This window comes from Thalassophryne amazonica, chromosome 2, assembly GCF_902500255.1.
Source record: "Thalassophryne amazonica chromosome 2, fThaAma1.1, whole genome shotgun sequence".
Classification (NCBI taxonomy): Eukaryota; Metazoa; Chordata; class Actinopteri; order Batrachoidiformes; family Batrachoididae; genus Thalassophryne; species Thalassophryne amazonica.
Genome location: NC_047104.1, coordinates 116,900,548 through 116,918,561, shown reverse-complemented (window position 1 = coordinate 116,918,561; position 18,014 = coordinate 116,900,548). Strand labels below are relative to the sequence as shown.

The 18,014-nt window shown below is 44.5% G+C and overlaps 1 long non-coding RNA gene across 1 annotated transcript; it reads left to right on the top strand.

Moving 5' to 3' along the window:
• Window positions 1-384: 384 nt before the first annotated feature.
• Window positions 385-17,751, top strand: LOC117502817. Its single transcript, XR_004558410.1, has 2 exons — window positions 385-753; window positions 17,601-17,751. It is a non-coding gene; the product is annotated as an uncharacterized LOC117502817 (long non-coding RNA).
• Window positions 17,752-18,014: the final 263 nt, after the last annotated feature.

Here is an 18,014-nt window from a genome sequence, read left to right as displayed (position 1 = left end):
AGTCCTTTTCATTCCGCCATTTCCAGACAATGAAAATCTGACGAGGGGGCAGGACCACTCCTTCCCAAGGCGTGCTCACAGGCGAATGACGTAACTGACAGGCGTGGAAAAACTCACGCATGCGCACGAGGGTTCAAGCATATCTGACATAAAAACATATGAATGAAATCCATTGTCAAGAAAGATGACTTTAAGCTTGCTTTCAGCTTGTTTTCATCTTGGAATATAATACGTACCATTGGATTAATACACACGTTGTTGGAATAAACTGAACAGTGTTTGGTACTTTCCTGGAGTGACTGAGGTCATACCGGACTTTTCCATTGCAGATGGAGAGGCCCACGGAATGAACTCAGTGGTGAAGACAATGGAATATGTCTAAGATGATTTTAAAATGACAAAGTATGATCAAATGAAGTATTAATGTTACAAGTAAAATCTGAGAATGATTCTAACATAAAAATGATTAAATGAATAATTAATGTGATAAAAAGTAAAAGTTGATTAGAAGAATGTGTTTTACAAACAAGTGAAATGAATGATTATATGAGTTGTTTTTCTGGCTGTTAAAAAGAGGAAATGAGAAAAGCTGTTTTTGTGCAGAGGTGAAAAAAGAAGAAGTTGATGATGTCGCAAGCAAGGCCAGAAGAGCTGATGATAAAAACAACTGTTTAGAACATTAAGAAGTAATAAGATATGGAATGAATAATAATTAATGAAAATGTTGTATATGATCATATGAAATGTTTTTATGTGGAAAAGAGTTGAAATGAAATGATTGAATATGATTAAATGTGATTAATATTACATGATTTAGAAAGAATGAATTCTCGGAAAAGATGTGTTAAACAGAAAAACAGGAAACTTGCGCAACAGATTTACTGACAATCGGGACATCAGTTACCGGTAGCCAGGAAATGTTCTCCAGATGGCTTCCAGTAAAAGAAGGGGGTAAGGGAGGAGGTTTGGACTCATCATCATCCCCATGGTTACTAAGATCACCCCAGCAACGGCAAGAATTTTCGTATATAAACTGTACAACAACAGGAAACGGGGTTATTCTTCCAGGGAGAGGTGCTGTTGTCACTTCTCCGCTGCTACGAGGAGATCACAAGACTTGACCATCTTGTGAGCTGCAATTGGAATCGAGGAGCGAGAGGATTGGAGACATAAGAGATTATTTGAGAGAGTTTTCAACTCCCACTCAGGCCGTCCAGTCATGGAGTAGCAGAGCATTGGAGAATAATCACTGGCCTTAAGCCTGAGTGGGGAAGTTTCATCGTTTTCTCTCTCATGGAACATCACATCTTTCCAGAATGGATTAGATCAACTTTTGGTTGATTGAAGAAGGAATAAACTCTTATGTGGATTATTTCCTGAAGGATTACAACATCACAAGGATTGTGGTCAGCTAACAACTAAAAGCTGATGAAGAGGAGACCAAGTTCATCGAACTGGGGATTTTAACATCAAAAGACCTCCTTCCCTCACTCCTAGGAAATTTGTTGAGAAGTTAATCCAGTCCAGTCAGAGTAAGATCAGATAGCATTATTGAATCAAAAACAAAAATCTCTGCCAATCATTATTCTGATTATATTTGAATTACTGTTGTGAAATTATCATCACATAACCAATTTTGATTATGTTGTCAGCACTTGCAAAACCTGCAATAAATTTCCAAGCATGCAGTTAAAGTGTTAAGGCTCGGACATTGGATTTATTGATTCTTCTTAAGGTGTAAAAGTTAAAGTTTTTTGGGTGTATAACATCAGAAAGTGCTCTAAAAGGTTAGTCTGGTTTTTAACGAAATTAACGCATCCTGGGGACTCGCTGTACGAGTCACTAAATTTAAAATCTAGCAACATTCCAAGAGCCCTGATCCATAAGAGGAGAGCTGCCGTTAACGGGCGTGGCCGGCTCGTATCCTGGTTCCAGAAGGAGGCTATTCGACCGGGGTGCGAGATCAGCGTCAGCGGGGTGGACGTCCGGATGGAGGCAGTGAGCGGCTAGACGAATCTCCTCGCCACCAGCTTAAACAGCCTTTGTGCAGCCCCGCCGGGTAATACCCGCGGAGACACGAAGGTCGGACCCCAGAGACGGAGAGCTGGTCTTATATAAAGCGGGATCTGACACGTGGCGCCCGAACAGGGACCTGAAGAAGTGTAGTCGGGTCCGAGGAAGAATCCTGGCCAAAGGAGAGTCTTTTGCCATTGGATAGAGAAGTGAAAATTTGGAGGCAACCACCAGAAGGACGACGTAAAGACAACAGGAGTAAGCATCCCAGGGAGCTGGGATCAAGGACGAGAAGCAGACGTGTCACTGCTGGATCGTCTAAACTGGGACGAGAAGCAGACGGAGATAGCCTGCTGGATCGTCACAAGACGACGAGGAAGGGAAGCAGACGAGGGAGCCTGCTGGATCGGATCGTCAAAAAGAAGAGCAGGTATGAGAGTATACCGTGCAAAATGGTAATCTACAAGAGAGAGTAGGATCATCAACCCGTGAGGTTCCTGAGGGGAGAAGCGGGAAAAGGAGCAGCTGATTTGGAGTTAACCTCTGGAATTAGCGCTGAATAGCCAAGCAGTTTGTCACTCATCCCTGACTCAAGGCGCCAAGAGAGACTTTGAGAGGCAGACAACTCGAGACGACAAGGACCATAGCTGAAGTCCAAGGAGACGACAGTGGTGGAATCGGCAATCTCAGCAACCAAGAGAATAAAGAAAGGATAATCATTACGAAACAGTAAGGTTAGTGTAAAAACAAGCAGTAGAAAGATGGCTGAAAAAGAGTCAGGACCTGTAGCAACCCCTGGATCCGAACCAGACGGGGGAAAAGAAGTGAATATTCAACCACACAGAGTAGTATTGTATGGACGAGGATATGATTTTTGGGCAGAAACAGTTCAAAATTATGTCAGAGATCAAAGTGTAGAACCTGATGAAGAAAGTTTCAAAGAAGCTATGGCAGATACACTACACAGAGTAGGGGTGTATTATCCAGGTCAGCATAAAGAGGGGCAGATTCTGGCCGTATTAGCAAGCCCACCAGCCCCAAAAGACAAGGCGGGGACCAGAGATTGGCTTGAGTGGTGGTGCAGAATTCTCGAAGAAGGGTGGCAAAGAGGACAAATCACCACTTTAATAAGTCCTGAGAAAAGTTATGACCCGGTAGTGAAAATGACAGCTGGGTTGTTAGGAGCAGAGACGGTCCTGGTTGATGTTAAGGCGAAAGCAGCGTCCGTATATGCCGAATTTAAGTCCATGGCAGAACGACTAAAAGGGTTAGGAAGAATGCTTAAGGAACGATATCCTATGGTAGACGATAAGGATGGAAGTCAGATCCTCAACACTGAAGATGAGGGCAAGACAGATTCCCAGGTCAACTCTGAGCAAAGTGATGAGGAAAACAAGCCAGAGGACAGTGAAGATGAATTAACAACTGAGGGAGGTCCTAATTCTGGAGTAAATGGTCAAGAAGATAAAAGCCCGGACCAGCTCCTCACAAGCTTTGATCCAGAGTGGCCAACATTGCCCTTGGGAACTGTGAGAGGAACAACCTCAACAGTTAAAAAACATACAGAACGCTTGATTGAGCAGGAAAAAAGACGAAGAAGCCTTCAGGGAGTATCTGGACAGATATTCCGTCGGTCGCCGGAATGTTGGCCCAGAAGCCTGAGACAGTTTAAATCTGAAGAATGTGTTCCCGGACCGAGTTACCATAGTAAAGAGGAAGGGCCCTCGCAGGAAATCTTTAGAAAAGCCAAAGCAAAAACCCACCATGTATATGGTGAATCTGACTACATGGAAGACTTGAACCCTATGCCCGAAGGAACCAAAAAAATGGTGACCCAAGATGGAGGACGGGCATATCATTATTTTGGCAGTCCTTGGGATATAGATGGAGATAGTCTCATTGTCTTCACAAATCCCAAATTGAAAATTGCCAACCGAAAATTCCGAGCACAACTTAAGGAGAAGGCAGGCAAAGAGTACCAAGAGGAGCTTAAAGACATAAAGAGGAGAAATCTGGAGGGAAAATCGATGGTGATAACAAGTGCACCACGAATGAATTATCATGCACTCGTACATGTGCCTTTTGAAAGCTACCCAGGGAGAGAAAATTCAATTGAATACACTGAGAAAATGTTGAAAACTCTGGGTATAGCTATCGATATGGCCAAAGAACGCCAACATCGGCGAGTGGTGATATGTGTGGACGGATTACGATCTGGACAAATGACATGGGAAGAGGCAGAAAAGGTTGCCATGGCAGCCGTGAACCTACACATGCGCACCCCAGGAGTATGGGGATCAATGAGAGGTGGTGCAATGAGCATGAGCAGGATCGAGTGAGAAGGGCACTTGAAGCGGTGAATTTAGGACCAAATAGAGCAGGTCCAAAAAAGGGTACTGTTGGAGTAAGTGGAGTGTCAACTAGTCCCCCATTAGTGATGCAGCCCATTCCCCTGGCGACAAGTGAGAAAAGATCAGCACACACTATGGGAGTGCAGCAATTAAGGATTAAAACCCCACGACCAACATTCAAACAAGTTGCAAGTGGGCTCCAGACCATCATACACCCGACAGGCTCCCCATCACGGATGAAAGAACCTTTCCAGGCTCCTCCACCAGATAATGGAGAAGAGGATCCTATATTCATTCCTATACCAGTCGGAAATACTGAAGCAACTGGAATACCCCGAAAGCCAGAGCAAAACGGGGACCTACAACCACAAGACCTATGTCCTCCCCATGAATCTGATATGGATGAGGACCAGGAAAGAGAGTCTGAAGAGGAGATCAATCCACAAGACTCAGAAGAGGATGAACTGCTATCTGTGGTAGGAGAAAGAGAAGTCTCGCGCCCAGAACTACGAACTGGACGTTACAGAGGACGAAAAAGAGAAGTTGGGGTGTATAATGTGCGTGTAGCCTCTGAGAGAATTGCAAGAGATGTCAGAGTCAACCCAGTGGAGACCCGAGATAAGCGACAAACCTATGCTCCAGAAGTTGGACAAACTGGGTATGACATCCCAGAAGAGTGGATAGAGCGACAAGACGAAAAGAAAACTCTCGAGGTAACAGCTACTGTTGGAGAGTGGGCTAATATATTAATGTGGCCTTTCTATCCTACGTTAACTGCCTGTAAAGAGTTAACAAATAACTTCAGAGTCGCCTATTTAGGCGTTGCCCATGATGTGATGCTGAGAAAACTAAAAACAGCAGCTTTACGCTGGTCACGGCAAGTGTTGAAAGAATTCAATGAAGAAAATCTAGATGATGAGGAAGAAACAATTCCACCATCGTCAGGATTACAACCGAGCCTCCCAAATCAGAACTTTCCTGCTGGAGCTAGAGAGCAAAGACTGCCAGCAATTCAAGCTGAAATTCAAGCAGACGGCAGGGAATTCTGTGAGTTCAAGAAATTAAAGATGCTGGTGAGAGAGAAAGAACCAAATGAAGACCTGAAGGATTATCTGAAAGAAGTGTGGCCCCTTATTGACAGAGCTTCGAACAGTGAAGAGGGTAAATCTATGTGGCTAGCCCAAGTCACCAGTCAACCCATCAGTCGGGGTGAACCAGCACGAAACCATTATGCCAGGTTAGTGTTGGAAGATCCTAACGATGAAGATTCCCATATTGCTCGAGCTAAAGCTGGATTAGACAAAGGTCAAACATTGGTTCAAGTTTGGCATGGGCTGAAACAGACGATTTTGCCACAACGCTATGTTAGGGCTCTGAGAGAGGTCACTAAAGGAAGAAGAGGAGAGATAACTTTTGTAAAAATGCCCATAGACGGCACTACAGTCCCACAAATGGATGCGGTGGTAAAAAGCTGGGATCTGGAGCAGCAGTTCTATGAAGAAAAGAGGAAGAAGGAGAGCACCCCGAAATCAGGACAAAAACCGGGGGGAGTGGAGAAAAGAAATGCAGTGTCCAAACCACCACCTCCTCAGTCACATCAAACACCACAGAGGAATAATCAAAGACCTCCAGCCGGACAATGGGGCTCTCGGCCGAGAGGTCCACCACCTCCACCACCACAATCGCGACCTACACCTGCACCTCGTGGTGGTGGCTATCTCCCTAAAGAGGAGTACGACAAATTAACTCCAGAATAAAGGAAAACCCTCCAGGAAGTCCGCCAAGCTACAGCGGCGGCTGGAGGGCAACAGAAGTAATGGCTTTGGAGGAGCGGGTCACGCTAGACCATGCCTACTGGGAAGGGGACGATATCTACACTGATGTGGACGGAGAACCGTACCTGGTAGACACGGGAGCAGAGGTGTCCATGACCCGCAGAAACCTCGTTACCATAGGATACCTATTGATCCAGTATGCAAATGGGGCAACAGAGAGAACACCATTTGGAATATGGAAGGGGATAGTTTGGTTAAAAGGCCCCTTTAATTTGATATCAGTCAGAGATTTGAAAGAATTGCATCGGCCCAAAAGACTTCGAACTCTAATAAGACGACGAGTGAAAAAATTACAAGCAAGAGTTGTACGAATGGGAATAACTCCAACTGGGAAGAGTCCAGTAAGCTGGTACAAAGAAGTGGATGTACCGGCTATCACAGAAGAAAAAATTGAAGAAAGTGATTTCTCTGAAGCAGGGAAAGAAAAACTGAGGGAAATTATCTCCGAAGCTGAAGTGGCACGATTTAAAAATGATTGTGGAGATTTGGGGACTAAACACATTCATGTCATCGAAGGAGGAGTACATCCACCAGTGCGACAATATCCCTTGAACCCTGGAGCGGTTGAGGAAATGGATAAAATAGTAAAAGAATTGGAAGCTCTGGGGATCATTCGAGTGGAATTAAACCCGATCACTAACAGCCCCATCCAAGCAGTTAAGAAGCCAGAGTCAGCAGGAGGAGGCTGGAGACCAGTAATCAATTTCAAGGCTCTCAATCGACGAACAATAGCCAATAGAGCAAGTTTGATAAATCCCCAAGGAGCACTAAAAACGCTCCAAATTAAGAAATACAAATCATGCATTGATCTAGCAAATGGATTCTTTTCCCTGCGATTAGCAAAACAGTCACAAGGGAAAACAGCATTCACACATAAAGGGAAAAGCTATGTGTGGCAACGATTACCACAGGGATACAGAAATTCACCAAATGTTTTCCAAGCAGCAGTAATGGAAATATTGAAAGATCTGGGAGTAACAGTCTATATCGATGATGTGTTTATCGCAGATGATGATGAAAATGAACATCTAATGCGGCTGCAAAAGGTGATACAGAAGCTCACAGAAGCTGGGTTAAAACTCAACCTGAAGAAATGTCAATTTGGACAATTCAAGGTTAACTATTTGGGATTCCGGGTGTCATCAGACCTGGGGCTCTCAGAAGGATACCGAGAAAAATTGAGTCAGATTAAACCACCTCAATCTGAGAATGACCTACAGAAAATATTGGGACTGTGTAACTATGTGAGAGATCACGTTCCACATTATCAGAAATACGCAAAGCCCCTTTATGCTCGTCTCAAGAAGAAACCTGATGGACAAGAGCAAAAGCAATGGATTTGGACAGCTACAGATCAGGATTGCTTAGAAAAGCTAAAGAAAGCCATTCAAGACGCGGTTAGGCTGGAGCCGCGTAGTCTGACTACTCGTCTGCTAGCCGAAATAAGCTGTGAAGAAGAGGATTCGGTAGTAAAAGTAAGCAATGAAGGAGGGGGTATGGTAACATTGTGGAGCTATACTCTGTCTTCTATTGAGAGAAAATATCCACCAGAAGAAAAAGAACTAGCAGTCCTGGCTAGATATTGGAGTGCGTTGAAAGAACTAGCACAAGGACAGGGAATAAAAGTCATCACTCAAAGTCAAGTCCACCGGTTCCTAAGAAAAGGAACAATTGAGAGTACCAAAGCCACAAATGCCAGGTGGGGAAGGTGGGAGGACATCCTGCTAGACCCTGAGCTGGAAATTGGGCCAAACCAGTCGGCGACAAAAAAGTTACAGAAGGAGACGCAACTCCCTGAGGAGCCATACGACTGGACTATGTACACTGATGGATCAAAGAAAGGTACAGACAATGTAGCTCATTGGGGCTATATTCTGAAGTATCAAGATAAGGAGAAATATCGTCAGAAAGGTCAAACGCCAGGGAGTGCCCAAGCTGGGGAAGTTACAGCAATACTAGAAGGACTCTTGGAGTTAAACAAGAGGAAAGTAAAAAAGGCTAAAGTGGTTACAGACAGTCATTACTGCGCACAAGCCCTGAAAGAGGACTTATCCATTTGGGAAGAAAATGGATTCGAGGGAGCTAAGGGGAAGCCTGTAGCTCATATGGATTTATGGAAGAAAATAGCCGAGTTGAGGCTAACAATGGACTTAGATGTTGTACATCAGAAAGCCCATGTAAAAGAAGGAGCACATTGGAGCGGGAACGAAGAAGTGGACCGCTATGTGCAGCTGAGAAAAGTCGTCGTTGTCGGGATCGAGAAGTGGGAACAGACACCCAAGGGAAGGGTGGTTCCAAAAGAGTCCGTGAAAGAAGTGGTGCTGGCCGTACATGAAGCGCTTGGCCATGCAGGCACCATTCCAACACGGAAGGAGCTGGAGAAGCTGCAACTTTGGATTCCGAGAAACCAAGTCTGCCGAGTTCTCAAAGACTGTGAAGTATGTGGTCGATACAATGCAGGACGACGAGGACAAAGGGTGGATGGTTTCACCATAAAGAGTACTGTTCCATGGGGATCAGTATGCATGGATGTTGCCGGGCCCATGGGGGTGACCGGTAAGAAAGGAGAAAAGTATCTGTTGGTGCTTGTGGACTCTATGTCAGGCTATGTGACTGTTAAGCCTGTGAGAAAAGCCAACGGCAGCAGTGTGATCAGCATGTTGGATCAAGTGTGTTCAAATCTGGGGATACCTAAGGAGCTGAGAACGGATAATGGAACACATTTCCGTAATGCTCAGGTCGACCAGTGGTGCCAGAAAAATGGAGTAATGAGAATTTACTCGCCCCCATACATCCCACAAGCAAATGGAGTTGTAGAAAGGGCTATTGGACTGGTGAAAAACTGGATCGGAAAAAATGCTAACACGAAGGAATGGAGTACTAAGGCCCTGGAAATTGGACAGGCCCTGAATGACTGCCAACGTGCCGGCAGGCCCACCCCTTCGCAAGAACTGAACCAACGCCCATTTTCGACACCGGAAGTGGGGAGGAGTCAGATGGAAAGGGACAGAGAACCAGAACCAAAGATCCCATTCAAAGTTGGACAGAAGGTGTGGGTGAGAGCACGAGATCACCCAACCAACACTGCTGTTAAACCTAAGTATGAGACCACAGATACGGTAGTGAAGATACTGGATAGTAACACAGTAGAGTTGAAGAGGAAAGGAATCCAAGGAGTGGAGCAGCTGAAGCCAACTCCTAACTAGACGAAACCAGGAGCTAAATATGGCCACAAACACCCAAGAACTTCCACCCTTCGTCAGAATGGCCACTGTCAATGGGGTGGTTGCCTTAAGAAGAACAAGAGAAGACCTCTGGGCAGGCAGAGCCCTGAGGATTTTATCTCATGCAAAGAAAGGATTTTTATCTAATGAAAAGGAGTTATTACAATGGAAAAAAGTTGAGAATCACTGTGTGATTTGTCGTGGAGACGTACCACTGACGGTCCAATGGTCGGGACCTGGACTTAGAAAACCCCCAATTCCAAATGGGGCAAAATATGAATTCAAGCAATTACTTCACAAGCCGGTGAAGGTTTTGGATGCACTGGTATGTGGGTTATGCCGACTAACCCACTTGCCAAGAATGGTCTTTTACACCCAGTGGGATTTACGTGGAGACACTGTGGATATGCAGGTGTGTTCATGCTATTGGAATGGACAAAACATCGAATATTGCCTGGTGTGTAAAGCAAAAACTCATATGGGAAGACTACTGCATGTGGTAAAAGCAGAAGGATGGCAAGTGAGAAGGTTTTTAGACTCTCTGAGGACCTGTCACACCAATGAAACCTGCTGGGCTAATCCTGCAGCAACAACTGCGCCTGATCAAGCTGAAGGGAATCAAGGCGGTGGTGATGTGAGTCCAACGGCCCCAAGTGTCTATCTGATGTTGGACACAGCTGGAGCAGGAGGAAGTGACCAAGCTGCAGGAGGTAGTGAATGAAAGCCGTCTTTGTTGCATGAAGCTATACAGCAAAATTGGTCCCAGGGTCCAGAGTATGGACAAGCTTATGACCCTCCAATAGATGCAGTACAAATTCCACTTGTGTTCAGAGTATACAGAGATCCGGAGCGACCCGGATATACAGACATGATGGAAGGACTGACAGATGATCAGCAGCAAAAAGCCCAAGAAGAAGGATGGATTGGCCCTTGGGAATTGACAACTTGGGCAAAATTGATAGAGGAAGTTCTAAAAAACCCAGAAATTCTACTGGAGGACGCAGAAGAGGTGCCACAAGAAAAAGGGGGCAGAGAAACCCTTATGTATTATTTCACCACTGGATTAGATGCCTGGGGAAATAAAGCAGCAAAACCAAAAAAGAAGTCAGCTGTGTACCACGTGACACCCGAGGAATGGGTGAGGAAGAGGAGGATACAATCTAGAGGGGGAGTGGCTAGCAGAGTGGACACTCCTAGTAGGCCGGACCAAACAGTTGGGGTGCGGCTCACAGTGCTGATGGTACTGGTTCCTTATGTGGGGGTTTATTCTGTCGGAGCACGCGTTGAACTCCTGGAGGAACAGCAGCAGTCAGACCAAACGACTCAAGGTGAGGAAAAATCAAGAAAGTCTCGGAATCGCTGGATGTTTCCCTCCATCTTCCATGGGACAAAGAAGAAGTAAAAAGAAGCGACTGATTGCAAAATGTCGCAAGGACCAAGTGTAAATAGAGTACCCGTTATTAATAATGGAGGAAGATTTGGACCCTACATACAAAATGTCCTCGGTGCTGAAAAACTATACCTACATTGGCCAGAGAAAGACTTTGAAGAAGAAAATTGGAAGCTAGCATCTAAAGGATATTTTGTTTCACACTATGAATATAAAAGAGATGCCGTATTCACAGAAACAACGGGACAGAGGATACTTTCTGACCGAGTGCTGAGTGATCTAAGTCTGCGATATTGGTATATATACGGACGCCGAAAAATGTCCCACTCGATTCCAAGTTGTCCAGATACATACCCATGGATATTTAATGTGGTCTACCTACAAATCAAGGGCCTAAGATTCACAGTGAGATGGGGGATTAATTACGTGGAGCCACTCCAAGGAGTCTACGTTGAAATATACCTTAACCAGTACTTGATCTGGACGACAAGCCCCAGCATGAAACGTCAATTGGACAGACGACAGCAAGACCCCAGATATCCCGTATTAGATAACCAGACATTAAATTTGAGAATTGTTGAAAAAAACTCTGGACTGTGAGGGCTTCATGCCCCCAACCGTACCAGTGGTTTTTACAAACCAACACTTCATCTTCCTCTATAATAGAGGAGTTTGGAACTGTAATCAGGCAATGAAGATTCAGCTTCAAATTGAACCTACGGATCAAGAGGACAAACCTACAGCTCCCCTTTTTGTAGCCCTAACTCAATCCAGATATTCTGGATATAATTTTTGGCAGTCTTGGCAAGATTTATGGAGCTATGTGCCCCCAAATCAAACACAGAGAGTCCCTGAGGGACCCCTCCCTAAGCCTGACAGAGTGGTCGTTACGGTGTGGAAATGGGCGTGGAGAGGAATGGATTCAGAACTTGAACACCCATCTCCCATCTACACACATCTCATTAAGAGACAACAACTGTCCCCTATGGTGGTGTATCTTGGCAAGAAAAGAAGGAGACCAAAGGCAGAGTAACGATTCACTCTGAATCATGCGGCGGACTTTCAAATTGGATGAAAATAATGTAAATAGTCTACGTTCCGGGCCAAAAGGACCTGCACCATATTTGGAACTACCCCACAAGAAAATATGTTTAAACTGGCCGCAGAAGGATTACAAAGAAAAAGGATGGTTGTTGGGAACAGGAGGATACTTTGTAGATAATGACTCATATACAAGAACTGCTGATCTTAAAGCGCCTGGAATATATACTCCTCTAGAACCTATCTTGGAAAAAGTGGGACAACACTGGAATTGCCCCGGGGTCGGATGGAAGTTTTACCCAATTCCCCGGTGCCCAACCATATACCCCTGCATCTTGAACGTGGTGTATGTACAGAAAAGGGGCTACAGATTTAAAATAAGATGGGGACCTAATTATGTCGATCCATTACAAGGAATGTATGTGGATATATGGCTTGGATCTTTCCAGATTTGGACCAGTAGTCCCTACATGTTTAAAAGACTTCAGAAAAAAGAAGCACAATCAGCTTTTTATTTGATTGAGAACCAAACTTTGCCAATATGTACGACAGTACAGAACGTTGACATCGAAAAGGGTGGAAGTATTCCGCCTACTAGAAGAGGATGGCGAACCAGAGCACTAGTGGGACTTTGGCAACCCCCAAGGGCTGTACTGATACGACTTGGCATAAAGTCGGGAAGAGGATTATTTCGTAGATCAACTCCTCTGTACTCTGTGATAGCACAGTATTTCTACAAGGGAGAGGCATATTGGAGTGCCTATGAGGACATCTTGAACCTACGCAGAGAATTGAATCCTGCACCTTCACAATGTTTCTTCACACCCCAGGGACCACCGCCTGAAATGAAGGAAGTAACAGTTGTCATTTGGCAATGGGCGTGGCGAGGACTGGATATTAGACTCCCGTGGCCCTCTCCCTTGTTAAACATTCTTCTTCAGCAACGAGTATCAAGTGTCCCTGGGGAAAGCACGAGGCAAGCAACAGCACCTAAGATCATCTATCTCCAAGATGACAGCACTACAGGAAGACGAGGTGATCACCACGCAACCTCGAGGAATCAACAAAAGACCAAGAGAAAGAGAATTTGGCATAGAAATGCCACTACTGCAACAACCTCGAAGGCAGGAGCCGCTGCCACCAATACCAAGTGAACCCTACTACGAAAATGTTGGAATAGGGCAGCAGCAACAGCAGCAACAAAACTGGCTGGGGAAGAAAAAGTGCCTCCAATGTTGGAGTTGGATGGCCCGACTTACAGCATTATTAGTCGGCATTGCTGTACTTCTAGCCATCCTGTACCATTATGGTAGTACGCCCTGGACCTTAACCCATATCAGGGTCCAGTATGCAACAACTAAAACTTTTCAACAGACATGTTGGGGAGTTGAATCAAGAAATACCTACATGATATGGGACCAGAATTCTACAGAAAAATGGGCAAAGATGAAGAACCTAACTCAGCATATGCAGAAGAACAAGTGGCTGCAATACTTAAACAACAGTGGAGAATTTCCAACCGTCACTACCAATTACAACCTGACCACCGGAGCAGAAATCCTTCAAGACCTACAGGTGGGGGATAAAGAGATTATCGTGGCAACTATCTTACAGCTAAAACAAAAAGAGCGAAGAGAAGTAGGCTGCACTTGGATAAGACCTGAACCTGGCGAGCCAGCCTGGTATTGCTCATGGGGATGCAGAGTACTACTAGGCTATCGAGCAGGATATTGGGAAAAAGAAGCTGTTTTTCCAGCATTACCAAGACATGATGTTTGCAGAATGATAATGCCCACCTGGAAACATTGGGGAAATTACAACCTCACCTGTGACAACACCCGCAGCAGAGTGCCGAAAGTGGATACTACATCTACAATAATCCCTCCGTTGAACAACTTTACCGACGTAGAAGCAGGAATATCATACTCCAAACCTACCGTCATCTCACCAGAAGGATCGGTGGGATCCACAAAGATATCGCCAACCCAGAGAGGAACTAAATTACTCCCTGTATCGCCAACACAAGATACACAGCGAGTATTAGAACCAAAAGTTAAAATTAATGATAATGAGATTAGAAAGAGAGCTAAGGCGCTTAATGATTATTGTGTGAAAGAAAAAATAGCAAAATTAGATAGATGTTATTGGAATCGACCTATTGGATGTAAATTTCAAAATTACATGGTGCTTACACCAGTTACTGATTTGATAGACAGGATTGTTTGGAGACAAATACAAGAGGCAAAACATGATGATTGGCTTAACGACACTCTTCCGTGGGTCTGGAGCGTTCCGCTGAGACACTTCGAGGGGAATTTTCCAAAGGGATACATGTGGACTGGGCATAGTTTGAAAGGTCCATATAAAGCAAATTTTTATGTGCAAAAACTACCAAAACCTGATGAGCTAAGGTCAGTACCTCAGGATGATTTTGACAAAATTGATCAATGCGTGGCGCATAAAATTTATGTAAGCTTACATGAGACAGAATACCATAGTAGTTTGGCTGCAAGTTCTGGTAAATCCCCCCGATGTCCCATAGACCAAATTAAGATAGACAATTGGCTAAGATGGGTATATAACTGTACGAAGTTATTACAGATTCCAACCATTAAGGGGACCCTTCAAGCCTGGAAGGAAGGACTTAAGCGTAGTGAGGACCTTACCTGGTGGGGAATGGAGAGATTTGAAATTGAAGATTGGGTATTGCCCTGTTTAGATCAAAGTGATAATTATTGGGTTAAATATCAATACATTGCCACAGTCTACTCCAGAGATAGAGATACTTGGTCTGGGTTACTCTGGAAACCAGATCCTTATGTTACGCCACGGCCATGGAAAATGATTTGTAATGAGCTTAATACTACATGCACAATAAGTCTTGCCCGTCAAAATTGTAGAAATGTTCCTGGCTGGGAGGGATATTGTGATGCTTACTATGACGGCGAGTACGACACTTATGGCCATCAAACAGTTTGGGAGAAGAACCGTGCGGGCGAATGGATAAGAGCTTTTCCACCCAACGTTGGCTGTGCCAAGGCTGTCCTGGGACATGGAATGTTGAAAAGGAGGCAAATCCTAGGTCACATAGTGCCATTTGTAGGAGATCCTGTGATAATGCTTGAAGAAGGATATGCTTTCAAGAAAAGTCTGTGTGAAGGGCAAGAAATTGTTGGTTATGAATGGTTGGGGCCCAATCGGATTTACAATAATGGTACATGTGAATCGCCTGCAGAACATTGGCTTAGCTGTGGAGAAGGAAGAAGTCGGCATGAATGTTCTTGGTGGGAAAGAACGCAAATAGTCGCTGGAGAAGCCATCACCACTTTTGCTGCAGAGACCGGAGAAGTCATCAAAGAAGGTCTCGAAGTAGTGACTGGTTGGATTGGACATTTATTTGGATATCTTTGGCCCTATCTGTTAACCATAGTAGGATTAATTATTGCTGCAGTAATTGGATATGTTTTGCTAAAAGGAAGTTTCGCAGCTGCCCTGCGCTTGTGTGGGAGGAGCACACAACGCAGTGAAAAGGAGCCCCTCCTCCGTTAGGGGAGGAGCTATGGAGCCTACAAAGCTTGACGCCGAGACATGCCCTGTTCATTCTGCCTTGGGGGAGTGAAGGAGGAAGAAGCATCTACATAACAGCACACCAACTTAAGGAGATAAGTAAAGGAAATAAGAGAACACGATGACCAATACTACTGGCGGCATAACTGACACCATCTTCAAAGTGAGTAGAGTGGAATTTGTAGCACTACTGTTAATTTGGCTGCTATACTGCTGTGTCGGCCGTTGGGACTTACGACAACCACTACGAATAGTAACGCTACTACATGGATGTGTCAGATTGGTGATCATCAATCTGCACTACGGTCAGAGTGACTTAGGGTTGTCTTTATTCATCACTCATGTCCTCGGTCGCTTTAATCTCCAATTTGACTGTTGGGGAATATGGCAGTACACATCGATTACAATTTGGATGGTGATAGATATGATAGCAATCTTTTACGCCCCGGCAGTAATAGCTGACATTGTGTGCGAAGCTGTGATGGTCCTGACCCTATTGGCGTACATAGCTACGTTAACTGGAGCCGTACAACGCAAGAAACCCTGGCTCTACAAACTTGGACTAATCATAATTTGGGCCATAGGATGGGGAATATTATCATCCTTATATTGGCTGTCTATGGTTAGCCAACTACTCCTGCTGATATGGTTTACGACCTATGACGCTTGCTTCCCGCGTACAGCTTCTTCAGCTACTACGGGAATGGTAACGTCATCACCATCCCCATCTCCTACGGTGATCATGAGGCAGCTTTGGCGTGCATCGGAATAATCCCAACAAACTCTTTTGCTTGCTTGCAATATAATTATTAAAAGACTAATGTTTCGTCTTACACTGTAGGGGGATATAAGATGTATTAATTGTGAAGCCACCCTGGAACAAGTGATCTACCTCTGGGAGGTAACACCGACTCTGTGGTGCCCAACGTGTTACAACAACAGCTTCGCTGTCCAAGTGGCGCGAGGAATAATGGGACGGAAGGATACATCTTTTGTGCCCCAGGTACCAACAGCAACATACCTGAAAATTGAGGCTGAGGGAACCGTGATTTGGCATTCCCTTGTGGTTGATCAACTACGGGCTGATACTATAGTGTCTTCAGAAGGATATACGTATTGCCCTGTGTTTTCCAAAATGTGGATGTATCCTACTGGAATAAGATTTTCTACATCTCATCTTGCTGATGGCCGGATCGTGGCCATTGGTCCTTCACTACCACCAGTTCCACGTTCATCTCCACAGCACACTGTGGAGGTTGGAGTACAAACCGAGGATATAAACTGGTGTTTGGAGGCCCTCACGCAGGTGTTCCTGGAGGACCACCTTCAACAGCCTGAGCCTGAGGATATTCACGCTGCAGCTTCACCTCAATCGAAGGATGCATCACCACCACGACCGAATACACCAGTTACCCCGTGTTATACACCTGTAACCCCCGCTTCACCATGTGCACCATCGTTCCATGACGGATTATCATCTCAGGAATATGAGGCAACACCATCTACATCGGATTTACCATCACAAGCATCGCAGATGGAGGAGCAGCCTTCTGACGGCGACAGCAATCTACAGATGGGCGAGGAGGAGTACGTGGTGCTGGACGAGTGTCGTTCAACTCCAGCGCCTCCTGTTCTGTCTCCGATGGTGGATGAGAAAGAGGTGCTCACCCTTCACCCCATCGATGATGACGGGGATGTTTTTATGGAAGTATAAAGACATCGGCAGAGCTTCAAGTCATGGAGGGGGTGTCAAGAAAGATGACTTTAAGCTTGCTTTCAGCTTGTTTTCATCTTGGAATATAATACGTACCATTGGATTAATACACACGTTGTTGGAATAAACTGAACAGTGTTTGGTACTTTCCTGGAGTGACTGAGGTCATACCAGACTTTTCCATTGCAGATGGAGAGGCCCACGGAATGAACTCAGTGGTGAAGACGATGGAATATGTCTAAGATGATTTTAAAATGACAAAGTATGATCAAATGAAGTATTAATGTTACAAGTAAAATCTGAGAATGATTCTAACATAAAAATGATTAAATGAATAATTAATGTGATAAAAAGTAAAAGTTGATTAGAAGAATGTGTTTTACAAACAAGTGAAATGAATGATTATATGAGTTGTTTTTCTGGCTGTTAAAAAGAGGAAATGAGAAAAGCTGTTTTTGTGCAGAGGTGAAAAAAGAAGAAGTTGATGATGTCGCAAGCAAGGCCAGAAGAGCTGATGATAAAAACAACTGTTTAGAACATTAAGAAGTAATAAGATATGGAATGAATAATAATTAATGAAAATGTTGTATATGATCATATGAAATGTTTTTATGTGGAAAAGAGTTGAAATGAAATGATTGAATATGATTAAATGTGATTAATATTACATGATTTAGAAAGAATGAATTCTCGGAAAAGATGTGTTAAACAGAAAAACAGGAAACTTGCGCAACAGATTTACTGACAATCGGGACATCAGTTACCGGTAGCCAGGAAATGTTCTCCAGATGGCTTCCAGTAAAAGAAGGGGGTAAGGGAGGAGGTTTGGACTCATCATCATCCCCATGGTTACTAAGATCACCCCAGCAACGGCAAGAA